Source organism: Lolium perenne, chromosome 2 (genome assembly GCF_019359855.2).
Source record: "Lolium perenne isolate Kyuss_39 chromosome 2, Kyuss_2.0, whole genome shotgun sequence".
In the NCBI taxonomy this organism is placed as follows: domain Eukaryota; kingdom Viridiplantae; phylum Streptophyta; class Magnoliopsida; order Poales; family Poaceae; genus Lolium; species Lolium perenne.
In genome coordinates, this window is record NC_067245.2 from 105085570 (window position 1) to 105100393 (window position 14824).

Below are 14824 nucleotides of genomic sequence, written 5' to 3' on the forward strand. Positions count from 1 at the left end.
TGAGAGTGAGGAGGATACAACACACCTCGGAAACAACTCCAAGGAGGGAAACGACACCCACGAGGGTCATCACCTCTTACACTTACAGATATGGGCGGGACTTTTGTTTGTATCGCCGCACACCTCCGTCCTTGCCCACCGGATTGGGGAAACCTCGTACAAGTAGGATCACACCGCTGTTGCGGCAGCACCTCGTTGTCGTAACTGCAAAGTCAAGGTCCACCAATAGCCACCCAACCGAGAGCACGCCATTCTTCTTCCACCTCCTGCATGCCAAGAGACCACAACTTCGCCCCACACACCACATCCCGCATAGCAGAGGGGCCGCCTGAAGAGTTTGTAGCCTCCGTAGCGTGCTCTCCATCTACAAGCGGACAATCATGACATGGTGAAAGTGCATGGAGCCATGTGTGTGGTCTTAGTAATTAATGACAGTACCTATGGAATAATGTTTACATTGAGCTATATTTGTAGGATTTGTCTGTAAGAAATGCTTCAACCATATGCTGGCTTCAAGGTTGCAAGAAACCCTAGCTCTCATGCCGCTACCGAAAGCGGCTGAGAGCACCCCTCCCCTTCCCCTCTGCCTCGCTGCCGCCAGAGGGCGTCGCCAGGAGAAGCCCGTGCGGCCTCGACGGCGGCGGCCCCCCTTCACCCTCGTGCGATGGTGGTGGCATGGGCATCCGAAACCAGTGAGAGCGGCCCACTGGGCGTTGGGCGCGTCGGCATGGAGATGGTGTGTCCTTGGCATGCTCGTGGCGGAGGCTGCTTCCCGGAGAGGCTTCAACAGCGAGCGGCCCTGGTAGGCTGGTGGAGGTCGACAGCGATGCGGGTAGGGACCGGCGCGACGTGGTGCTCGACCGGCGACGGTGCAACGCCCACTCCGATCAGTGAGATATGAATGTACATATCATATTATATGTAAGATCGAAATTAATATGGGCATCACTTCCTAACATAGAGATGATGCAACACACCTCTCTTATGCTCCACAAGAATGAAACTTCATCAATCTTGTATTAAGAATTAATAGAGCATAGCAATAAGTACTTTGACATGAAGTTTGAACATCAAATATACTACCTTGAACAAACAAGATCACCATTGTTGTCACATGATGAACATAGCACATGCATTCACTTTATCCCTAGTGAGGTAGCAAAAGAAAGGCAAAGCCATAATAGATCATGAACATATTGTCACTATCCAATCACTAAAACCTTGCTACTCCATCTAACACACACATCACCTCACACACGCTCTTGCATAGATGTTGGATCAGAACATAAACTTAAGAACGGGGTACATAATATGCATCTATCAACACATCTCACAAATATAATACGATCAGATCTCATAACAATATCATAGAACAAGGATCCACCACATAGGTATTACAAATATGACCATAATCATGATAGGCAGCTTATATGGCACTAAGTACTATGAAGAACATGAGAGAAATAGATCAAGCTACTGCCACAAACGGGTAGTCTAGAGGTGGACTACTCCCTCTTGGTCATGGTGATGATGATGAAGATGTTGGAGAAGGTGGAGATCCCTCCGACGGTGATCCAGGTGGAGTTTCCCCCTCCAATCTTCTCTGCAGCAGCCTCCGTTTTGGTGTTTCAGTCTTTCTGTGACCCTCTCCTCCCGAGAACTCTTCGGGGCCATATATGTAGTCGTTTTTAGGGAAAAATACGTCGATGGGCCAAAGAATCAGGGCAATCGGACGATCGAGGTGCGAACGGAGGTGGGTGGCGCGGCCAGGAAGTTGGGCCGCGCCACCTGGCCTCCTTCGCTCCTCAGGCCTCTCCGGGTGTGCTACAAAAGTCCATTATGTTCCTCTCGGTGAAAAAATGATGCTCCAAAAATCCCAGGTCAATTTGACTTCGTATAGGTCTCTAAAAGTGAAAAATACGCGAAACAGGTTTTCCTGTTCCGCAGGGTTATAAACCAAATAAAGGGGACCATTGGTAAATACACATAAATCAATGTAAAACATGGTATTATCATCATATATGTTGCAAATATGTGGGAATTCAATATGATAAAGGACAAAGTTCATGTATGCATTTTACATGCACCAACATCCCCAAGCTTAACCTATGCTCGTCCCGAGCATGAAGGTGATAAAACTAACATGAACTTTGGAGTTTAGAATATATAGCTTCTAAATCATGTAAAGTATCACAAAGTTCAATCAATAATGAATAACAACAAGTGACATGAACTCATAAAGTGACAACTCTTCATTCTACATAGCATGCATAAAAGTAAATAGCATTGTAAGTAATGTGAATGATAGGTATTATGAATCATAAAGCATGCTTAGGAAGATCCTATGAAATTGTTGGAAGACTTTGTGTCTTCTCTTTTCAGGAATATTTATTTTGACTATTGAACACAAGAAAGTAAGCAGGAAATGCATGTGCTAGACCTCCAACAGAATAAAAAGTATAGATCATAAAACATGATTTTGAGAGATGCAATTCAAGTCAACAATAATAATAAGGATGAGGTACCAAGTATCTCATGTATAAAGATATCTATGTGTCATGAGTTTAACCTCTTATGAGTAAGTGTTGCCTCATTTTCTTGAATTCTAAGGACTACACCTCTTATTACTCAACTCCGGGTTACCAAGATTTTTCGACATACATGTTTTAACCAAGTGTCATAATGGGGTACCTTCATGTCACCTGTACAAAGGACCAAAGGAGATGTGCATCTCAACTATAGGCCATCCATATCGGGACAACATAAACAACAGACGTTGAGCATCCTCTCTAACTCTCTCTCACTTTGTTCTCAAACTCTTTTTGTTTCTTTTCTCATACTCTTTTTTTCACACAACTCTTTTTTCACACAACTATTTTTTCACACAACTCTTTTTCACTCTTCCTATTGAGGATGCTCATTGCTGAAACTTCCACCATGATCAAGTAGGGCTTCGGTTAGTGGCCAATTACTCTTCTCTAATAATGCATGCTTACTTGCTTAAACAACCTCTACTTATTTCACAAGAGATAGCCATCAACAAAACAAAATAAATGATTATCAACGAAGGGTGAAATACCCCAAAAGTGCAATGTTGAAAGACTTCCCCAGTAAACATGGTTATGGTCTAGCTCATTACTCATAATCAGTCAAACCAACAACATGCATAGTGGTATTTCCTACCAAACCTTACTTTCTTATGAGATTTAATTTACACAAAAAGGAAATTTTGAAAAGGTTGGAGGCAAACACACACATTATACTTGGAATAGCAAGTGCTATGTAGGTAGTTATGATAGACATTGGATTTGAGTTGATCTTGGAAACAAGTCTATGCTTGTGTAAGAATTCAAATATTTTGGCTAGCAAGAGGTCTAAAAGCATGCAACAGTATCCATAGACTATTCATTCATAATAAAAAAATGATACTTAAAGTCAAATATTTATGTATACTAGCAATAATTAGTACTGAATGAGGCACATAACAAATCATCACTCAATAGAGCATGTGAAACTAGAGATACAATACATAAAATAAATTTCAGCTTTTAAGCATTCCTTCTTTTCTTTAAGAGTATGCAACTTATTTTACTTTGAACATTCAGCGATAAAGAGTTTAGTCCAGTAGCTCATGCAAATGAATCATAAACACTCAATATGATGGTCCTCTCACAAAACAAAACAAAACAAAACAAAACAAGACACAAATAAAACAAGGATGCTTCAAGTTTTTGCGAAAATTCTATGTTGCTCAAAAAACAGTGTTTAGAGGTGTTCAAACCAGGGATTTTAAAATGAGTCTAGTGGGGTTGCATGGGCATCCCCAACCTTATGATCTTATAATACTTGAATCATCTTAGTGTGATATTCCTCCATTCTCTGTGAAAAAACTTCAACACAAACTTTTCTATCTCACTAGGGATAAAGTGAATGCATGTGCTATGTTCATCACGTGACAAAAGTGATGATCTTGTTTGATCAAGATAGCATATTTGATATCCAAACATCATGTCAAAGTACTTATGGCTATACTCTGTTAATTCTTAATACAAGTTTGCTTGAAGTTTTTCCTGTCCTGTGGAGTATAAGAGAGATGTGTTGCATCATCTCTATGTTAGGACGTGATGCTCATATGAATGCTTATCTTATAAATGTTAAAGTTATTTTTATCATATCGCATTAATTGTCCACTACAACTTAAAAGAGAGAATAGTCATGTGAACCCATGAACCACGATCCAATTTTAATCATAATAAACACCTTTCCATTACTTTTATCTTACCTTTTATTTGCAGCACTATTTTAATCCGAAAATATAAAAATACTTTTATTTCTTATTTGCACACAAAACCCCAAAACATACAAACCTTTACCGCTTTTACTTAGTTTACTTTACTTGTTTAGTTTACTTTACTTTAGTTGCTAATTTATTTACTTTTTTACTTACACGAAGCCTTGTGCTTGACAACCACAAGGTGGAGTTGGGGAGACAAGGCTTTATTTTATTTTGCGGGATTGCTAGAAGAAGAGAGAGAAAGATAACTCCTTACTCCATTCCCCGAGAGTTCGATATAACCCTCGAGTCATCCTTGTGCGGAAAATACTCTGCTGACACAACACTCTGCACTTGGAGTCCCAACGTCATCAAGACATTTTCTGGCTCCGTAGCCGGGGAGTGGGAAGAGCATCTTGCAATTGTATCTTCATCAAGTTAGGAGCACAACAATTTCCAAGGTGGCTGCAAAGGTGTTTTCTAGCTAGGGCCGTCATCTTCATCATCAACTTAGTGCAAACACCCAAGCTTGGGGAGGTTGCACCACTGTGATCTCTCTTTTCTCTTTTGGATTTTTCAAAGTACTTTATTTGTCTTGTCTTTAGCATTTATTTTCTAGTTATCTTTCATAAAACACAAAAGCCCACAAAAATGACAAATGGAAAATATCCAAAAATACTGGTATGGCTACTAGTCTAGATAAAAATGGCACTTTGGAAGAGGAGTTTAAATATGCTATGATATTTATGAAAGATAGAGAATCATGTGAAGGGAAAGGAGTAAAAGTTTCTTAAGACTTCTAAATAAAGTTGTTATTGAGTTGCTTGCACATTATGATAGGTCTTATAACTTTTGTTGTGGTGAACACTTTGACTTCCAATGTAGATCCCATGGACAACATACAATTGCCTCCTACCATACTTATAGTTATGTTCATTTAGTGTTGGAAGAAGTAGAATAATTTGTGAGCTTTATGGCAGCCTATGAATTAAAGACTTTCCTTGGCGATGTCTATGAAATTATCGGTGTGGCTCATGATGGAGATTTTGAAGTCTCTATTATCCCAAATCATTGCATAGATGACTTTTCTGATAATATCTATGTTCTTGACTATAATGAGAGAAACCACGCAACCCGAGTCAACACTAGCCTATTACATAAAGAAGAAAATAAAGAAGCCATAGTTCCATCTAAGTTTGGGAAAGAGTGGGATCTTTCACCTTCACCACCAACATGTGATGATAATTCTAAAACTGATTATGCTCTAGATGATGGCCTATTTATGTTTGAAAATCCTCCATGCTTAGAAAATACTATGTTATATGAGGATAAAAATAATGAAATTGTTGGTTGTAATAATGCTCTCATCATTAAGAGTTCCATATCATTCTTGAAATCTCCTATTTACACAATAGAGGAGAAATATGCTTATGTTGAAAAATACTTGTATGGTTTGCAACTATCTTATGCCTATGAAAAATATCCTTGCATCCAAGATGCATGATTAAAAGTGATACTAATAATTATTTTGAAAGGGGAAAGCATGATTTTGAATCTCATATTAAATTTAATGGTTCTCTTTATATGCCACAATTCTCTAAGAATTATGATTCAAATAGTTATACTATTAACTTGTTTTCTAGTAATTGCAATTATCATCAAAGAGGCACTACAAGAAAAGTTCAAATAGACAACGTCCCAAAATCGTCCACTAAGGGCCATTTTTCGTCGCCTATGGGCCTAACCCGACGATATGGGTTCTATGGTCAAAACTGCGTCAGGCAAAGTCCTACGACGTTTTTTTCGGTCCGTCGCGCTCGGGCGCCCTTCCGCCACGGAAAATCGAACCGTTGCAGGAGTGTTTTCGGGAGCCCGTTGACTGCTGACGTCATGCAAACTAACACGTGGCAGACGCCGTTAACTTGCAGTTAACGGCGTTAACCGGCTAAAACCCCGTGGTAGATGGTAGGCCCACACGAGGCCTGCCACGTCTTAAGCGGGCCGATCCATTTAGTTTGCGGGTCGGGCCAGCTGACTTAGTTTGACCAGTCAACTATATAGCTGGGCTGGTCCATTAGGTACGTGGGCCGGGCCTAACCTCTAAGGTTGACTAGTCAAAATTTAAATGGGCCCGCCCACTAAGCATGTGGGTCGGGCCGAATGCCCTCGTTTGACCGATCAACAGGCAAAAGGGCCGGCCCACTAAGCATGTGGGGCCCACTTTCCTCTTATCGGGCCAGCCCATTTAACAAGTGGGGGCCACCATAAAGCAAGTGGGCCGGCCCAAGAAGTTAGTGGGCCGCCCAATTTGCATGTGGGTCCCACTTTCCTGCTACCGGGCTAGCCCATTAGTAAGTGGGGTCCACCATAGATCAAGTGAGCTGGCCCAACAAGCTAGTGGGCCGGCGCAAAATACACAGGTGGGTCCCACTTTCCTGTTATTGGGCCGGCCCATTAAACAAGTGGGCTCCACCATATAGCAAGTGGGCTGGCCCAACAAGACAGTGGGCCGGTCCAATAAGCAGGTGGGGTCTACTTTCATGTAATCGGGTCGGCCCAGTTAGTAAGTGGGGTCCACCATAAAGCAAGTGGGCTGGCCCAATAAGCAGGTGGGGCTCACTATCGTGTTAAAGGGCCGGCCCAAGTAGCCTGTGGGACCCATCGGGTTGGCTCAATAAGTAGGTGGGTCCCACTTTCCTGTTACCGGGCCGACCCAGCTAGTGAGTGGGGTCCACTTAAAGCAATTGGGCTGGCCCAATAAGTAAGTGGGCCGGCCCAAAAAAAAGTGGGTCCCCCACTACTGTAAGTGGGCCAGCCCACTCAGTTGTAGGGCCCTTGTTGTTTGACTAGTCAACTTGCATTAAATTTCATGAGCCAAAAATCTGATATCAATGATACACACAATTACATACACAAATAAAATAGCTAGGAAAATTACAAGGCAATTCATGTGCCCAAATAAAAAAAATTACATGTAATCATGGAGGACTTCTATTAGCATCATCAATAACACGTTGACATTTGGCAATCGTCTTGACTGAATCTTGTGTACTCTTTGTCAACATATCAGCTACAGATCTTAAAGCAGCAATACCATGTCTTTCATAAAGTACATCCTTGAGATATTTATTGTTTGATGAAAGGAATGGTCTAGGTTGACGGCTATGAGAGGATGCATCAGAAGAAACATCAGAACTTTTTGTGGGCCTCTCTTCTGATGAAGATTGTTTCATCACAACTGCATTCTGATAATAATGCAAAAAGAGTTAAACGATAAACTATGCAAACATGTATTAAGCATTGTCGATATGAGATAGTCACAAGTACTAAGCACAGACTTACATTATATCGTTGCATAGGTCACCCCGGAACCTTTTTTGCCCTCTATCTTCTACTAAGGACTTCTTCATTACAACTGCATTCTAGTAATATTGCAAACATAGTTACAACAGTGAACTATTCAAACATTTATTATGCAATATAGATATAAGATAATATCAAGGTGCATAAACAAGACAATGTATGGAACTTGTACTAAACACAGACTTACATCATAATGTTGCCAGGGTCGCTACAGATCCTTTTTTGGCGACTATCTTCTAATGACGACTGCTTCATTACAACTGCATTCTGGTAATATTGCAAACATAGTAACAACAATTAACTATTCAAACATGTATTATGCAATGTAGAGATTAGATAACAGCATGTAGCAAAAATAAGTACAAGATAAGATATGATACATGTACTAAGCACATACTGGCTCGCTGCAGGTCCTTCTCTTGCGTGCACTAGTCGTGGTCGACATGCCTGTCATTTTAGGTTCAGCCATCAAGTGAAATGCTAATCCTCCTGTTCCATTGTCCTTAATCTGTGTTTAAATATCACATTTAAAACCAAGTCAACTGGTTTCAATTAGGAAAAAACTTAAGCTGCCAAATGAATAAGCCAATATTTACCAGATATCAGATTAAAACCAACTAGATGTTGCTTTGCATGAGATACGAATTTCAGACATTCAGATTTAGAATAGGGTAATGCCAAGGTTTTCCACATAAAGTAAACTGGCTTTAAGAATGACCAAATGTCAGGTTCAAATCACCTTCGCAGTTGCTCCAAGACAAGCATATCAAATAGGCAGAAACATAGTAAAGCATGAATGGCATTGCTATGGCAGGGTTCCAAGTGTTAATCTCTTGCATAAGGAACAATGCATATAGGTTATAGATAATAACGGAAGTAAACTGCCAAAATTACCAACCAAGAACTCAGATTCCAACCTTCCCTAGCGTCCCCGTTGTTAATGTTGGATGTTCTAATAAGCGGTTCGCATGATCAATCCCTAGGAAAAATAACATTGACAAGTTAGTCTACGATAATACAAAGACCAGACATGCACGCAACAATAACTATACAAGTTGTGCGACATGAGCATTCATGGAAAAAAATAGCTATAAGCTAATGACGAGGTATAAGAGCAAGCAGATTGGAAATGCACATAGCATGATTGTAAAAGCAGTGTGAGAATAGCAGGCACAAGAAAATAGCTAGCGGCTAGCGGTGAGCTAATGACGTGGTATAAGAACAACCAGATTGGAAATGCCCATAGAATGACTATAAAAGCAATGCGACAATAGCATGCAGTACAAAAACAGCTGGCAGCAAATGAATGGGTATAAGGCTATAAATATGTGGATGCACACAGGTGTCAGTAGAATGAACAGGATGGTAGCGACCGGATAATGCTTTTGTACTGTACAATATTTAAACGAACTTCATGCGAAGCAACACATCAAGAAAGTTAATGGCATATGAGATCTGCAAATAACTACACAAAACATGGCTAAAGAAACACCGCGATCTAACGGGCCAACGTACTAACCAAGCTACGGCGGGGTGGATGGGGGCGGCAACTTGCATTCCAGCGGCGGCGAACGCGGGAGACGATGAATCGACCCTGTTTCAGGAGAAGCAGGCTTTAGTGAAGCAGATCTGGTTGGCTGGCAAGGGATTCGGTGAAGTTGATACAACCGCTGCGCCGAGGTAGTCGGTGGAATAGATCGGCTTCTGTGGAAGTGGATGGGGCAGCGGTGAAGTAGACCCGGTTCCGTTGGAGAGGATCCGATGCGTCGACAGGAAAGGCGTTGATTGCTACGCTGTGGATGAGGTCGATGGCAAGGTCGGCGGTGAAGCAGATCCATCGGTGGCGAGGGCGGCGGGGGAGTGGATCCGGTGGGTGGACATCCAACACGATCAAGGCTACGCTATGGAGGAGTATGCCGGCAGCGAAGCAAATCTAGTCTAGTACTGTAGAGTGTCAGAGCTTTGGCGTGTGAGAGTATTTTTGAGCGAATGGGGCGAATGGTTGGTGGGTGGGTGTGGGCCTGTGGGGAGGATTCGGGATCTAGGCAAGATATTTCATTGTTACCGAATGAGCCCTCCATGGTCGGTGGGTTGTAGCTTCCGGACCAGGGTTAAAAGGATAAACTGGTCATGGGATTTTCGAATGGATGCGGCGGGATGATTTGGCGCGCGGCCAAAATTTTCAGATTCAAGCTACGAGTAGAACGACAAAAATAATGTTCTTCCCCAGGGAGCTCTCATTTCTCCTCTTCTCTTTCTCTCTCGAGTCTCTCCCACTCCCCCGGCTCCTCTCCCCCTTCTCTCCGGCGGCCTCGTCGGCCGGAGATGAGGCCGAATTCTCTCTGTATATCGTACACTCTTGATGACCCACAAGTATAGGGGGTGTATCGTAGTATTTTCGATAAGTAAGAATGTCGATCCCAACGAGGAGCAGAAGGTGTTGACAAGCAGTTTCGATGAAGGATTCACTGTAAATGCTCACAGACAAGTATTCAGGGGGTTTTGATGTAACAGTTGAATAAAGTACGAGTAAGTAAAGTGCGAGAGTAACAATTGCAGCGAGTGGCCCAATCCTTTTTAGCACAAAGGACAAGCCGGTTTGTTTACTTATAATGACCAAACGTTCTCGAGGACACACGGGATTTTAGTCTAGTGCTTTCGCTACATATGGCTAAATAATCTTCATTGTTATGATAAGTGTTGTGTGGGTGAACCTATGCTAATATACCGCCCTTCCTAGGACTAATACATACTTGTGATTATACCCCTTGCAAGCATCCGCAACTACAAGAAAGTAATTAAGAATAAATCTAACCACAGCCTTAAACTCTGAGATCCTGCTATCCCTCCTGCATCGATATACCAACGGGGGTTTAGGTTTCTGTCACTCCGGCAACCCCGCAATTGGCAAACGAATACAAGATGCATTCCCCTAGGCCCATAAATGGTGAAGTGTCATGTAGTCGACGTTCACATGACACCACTAGAAGAATAACACCACAACTTAAATATCATACCATTGAATATTACTCAACCATAGTTCACTACTAACATTTAGACTTCACCCATGTCCTCAAGAACTAAACGAACTACTCACGAGACATCATATGGAACATGATCAGAGGTGATATGATGAGGAATAACAATCTGAACATAAACTTGGTTCAATGGTTTCACTCAATAGCATCAACAACAAGTAGAGATCGATACCGGGAGAGTTTCCCCTATCAAACAATCAAGATCAAACCCAAATTGCTACGGTGGTGACGGTGTCCAGCGGTGAAGACGGCGGTGATGATGGTGGAGATGATGATGATGGTGATGGAGATGATGTCCAGCTCGATGACGGTGATGATGGCGTCGATTTCCCCCTCCCGGAGGGAATTTCCCCGGCGGATTCCTGCCCGCCGGAGAGCTCTTTTCTCTCTGGTGTTCTCCGCCCCGCAGAGGCGGCTGTAACTTTTTGCGAGGTACCCTCTGTGGCTTAGGTCTTCGGGACGAAGGGTTTCGCGAAGAAAAGGAGGCGAAAGGGGCTGTGGGGCCCCCACACCACAAGGTGGCGCGGCCAGGCCATGGGCCGCGCCGGCCTGTGGTCTGGCCCCACCTTGGGCCTTCTCAGCTCCCCCTTCTGGCTTCCTGCGTCATACGGAAAATAGGATTTTTGGTATAATTTCCTTCCACAGTTGATCTTCCAAAATATTGCGTTACGACGGTACTTTTTCCAGTGAGAATCCTGGCTCCGGTGCTTGATCCTCCAATAATGATGAAACATGCAAAATAGATGAAATAACATAAGTATTGTGTCCCAATATGAAATATATCAATGAATAACAGCAAATTATGATATAAAATAGTGATGCAAATTGGACGTATCAACTCCCCCCAAGCTTAGACTTCGCTTGTCCCCAAGCGAAACTGAGCTCGGTAAACAGGACCACATGTTTATGGAGTGAAGAGTCGATAAATAAAATACGGACAAGAAGCATCATATTCATTCGCACAAGACATTATAGTAGACAACTTCCTCATATAACTCAACTTGAAACAAGTATAAGGTAATCACAAATAAAGGTGCATAAGAAATCATAATTGGTGATGGCAAACTTCGTTCTTGGTCAGAGAACAATTAACAGATTATACTTATCTCATTGAGCAGCGCTCTCATGTTAAAGTTTATAAGGCACAACTGGCATACTCAATCATAATGGTCTCTTCATGATCATTGATAACTTGCAAAGCTATATTCATTCAGATAAAACTTGTACTAAACAAGGAAGAATAAAAGACATGATGAAGCAAATCACAATATAATGGTTTGATCACAACTACTCAAATGATTGCTTGAGATGGAGGGAAATAGGTTTACTGACTCAACATAAAGTAAAAGACAGGCCCTTCGCAGAGGGAAGCAGGGATTAAATCATGTGCTAGAGCTTTTTCAGTTTTGCAATCATATAAAGAGAATAAAAGTAACATTTTGAGAGGTGTTTGTTGTTGTCAACGACTGGTAGCGGGTACTCTAACCCCCTTGCCAGACAACCTTCAAAGAGCGGCTCCCATATTATTTTCATTTTATGTGGCACTCCTTCCAACCTTTCTTTCACAAACCATGGCTAACCGAATCCTCGGGTGCACCAACAATCTCATACCATGAAGGAGTGCCTTTTTATTTTAGTTTTATTATGATGATGACACTCCCCCCAACCTTTGCTTACACAAGCCATGGCTAACCGAATCCTTCGGGTGCCGTCCATCAATCACATACCGTGGAGGAGTGTCTATTTAGTTTAGTTAATTTGGGACTGGGAATCCCATTGCCAGCTCTTTTTGCAAAATTATTGGATAAGCGGATGAAGCCACTAGTCCATTGGTGAAAGTTGCCCAACAAGATTGAAAGATAAAACACCACATACTTCCTCATGAGCTATAAAACATTAACACAAATAAGAGATACTAAGTTTTGAATTGTTTAAAGGTAGCACATGAAGTATTTACTTGGAATGGCAGAAAATACCGTGTAGTAGGTAGGTATGGTGGACACAAATGACATAGGTTTGGGCTAAGGTTTGGATGCACGAGAAGTATTCCCTCTCAGTACAGGTCTTTGGCTAGCAAGGTTAATTAGCAAGCATAAGAGTTGAGGGAAACAAACAAATATACATGTGATAGAAACAATCATGCATCTTCCTTGTAAGCACAAACAATTTTAACTTCAGAATAATAAGCTATGAGCTAACAAGAAAGAAAGACAATGAAACAATTACATGTATTTCTCTTTTCTACTTAAACCTCAAAGTGTTGTTGCTATTGACCAATGCTAAGTTTGCCAAAACCAAATAGATTTATTCAATGCTCCCAAAGTGATACCAATACTAATGACAAGGTAAATCATATAATAGAGATTGCAAACTAAAATAAGATGTGCAATATGTAAATGATAAGACTTCTCATTAATATTCCATAACGATAACTCACACCAAGGGATACATAGACAACCAACTAAAGGAGAGATACTTCCAAACTGCAACCCATCTTATACGATAACTTCCCTACTCATGATATGACACTACTTGATAATAAAAGTAAAAGGTAGTGATAATGTGTTACCGCGGCACTCCCCCAAGCTTGGAACAAACCAAGGGGATGCCAATACCGATGATGAATTACTCCTTTGGCGATGGTGGTGATGAATTCCTGACAAGCTTCTCAATAAGCTCCTGAAGCCCATCAATCATGTATGTGAGATTGCGAATCATCTCCGAATTGTGCTCGACGCGGTTAAGGAGTCTGTCCGACGGCGAGTCCCAACTCTTGGAGTTATTTCCCCACTCTTCAGCCTCAGGCTCCCTCCTTCCTGCAGTGTTAGAGCGATCTATATCCCACTGGCTAGGCAATGCTGCCTTGGGAGTCCCTTCAATTTGATTATTGAAAATTAGATTGTGGAAGGGGTGATGAGTGCCTGATAAGGATGTCTTCGGAGCTAGGTAATGACGTGGAACCGCTCCTCCAAAGGTCACGAATTCTTGCGCTCTTGTTTGCACTAAAAGGGTTGTCCACCACCTTGATGCTTGCGATGGTAGCACGCGGGTGTGCGCGCGAATCTTCCTCCATCTCTTCTTCACCCTCTTCCTTGACGTCCTTGTCCTCCTGTTTCCACTCAAGATCTTGATTATCTTCATCCGGAAGCTCCTTACCCTTGTTCTTGGAGACCATGGTGCTTCTAGACCGAAAACAGATCATGGCAGAAACAGCTCGAAACAAAACACGTCGAGAAAATGATATACGGACCTCCAGGGGTCCGGGGGATTATATAGCAAAAAATTTCACGACACAAGGAAAGTACCAGATCGAACTAGAGTCGGAAAGGGGCGACGAGGCGGCCAAACCATAGGTCAGCGCGGGCCCAGGTCAGGCCGCGCCGGCCTATGGTGGCACCCCCTCGTGCGTCCTTTCCACTCCGTTTCGAACTCGTAATTTTTCATATTTTCCAAAAACAGCAAAAATATTGTTCGAAAAGTAAATTGCGTACTTTTCATTACCAGTACTATTACCTATTCAAAGTCGAGTTCTGGCGGACTGTCAATTTGCCCTTTGATGAAAGCCTCCGGTGTTTCCACTTGAATAATATCAACATCAACATTATAAGAATCACCCGAGATATAATGCTTGAGTCTTTGTCCATTCACCACTTGCGTAGCATTGCCTTGGAGAGAGCTAATTTTAATTGCTCCTGAACGATACACCTCCTCGACAACATATGGTCCTTCCCATTTAGAGAGTAATTTCCATGCAAAGAATCTGAGACGAGACCGATACAATATGACTTTATCCCCAATATTAAATTCTCTTTTGATAATCCTTCTATCATGCCATTTTTTAACTTTCTCTTTAAAGAGTTTAGCATTTTCATAAGCTTCACTTCTCCATTCATCTAGAGAACTTAATTGCAACAACCTCTTATCACCGGCAAGTTTAGGATCTTTATTTAATTCTCTAACAGCCCAATAAGCTTTGTGCTCTAGTTCTAAAGGTAAATGACAAGCTTTCCCATAAACCATTTTATAAGGTGACATTCCCATGGGATTTTTATAAGCAGTTCTATAAGCCCATAGTGCATCCTTCAATTTACTAGCCCAATTCTTTCTAGTTTTATTAACAGTCTTTCCCAAAATAGATTTAATCTCTCTA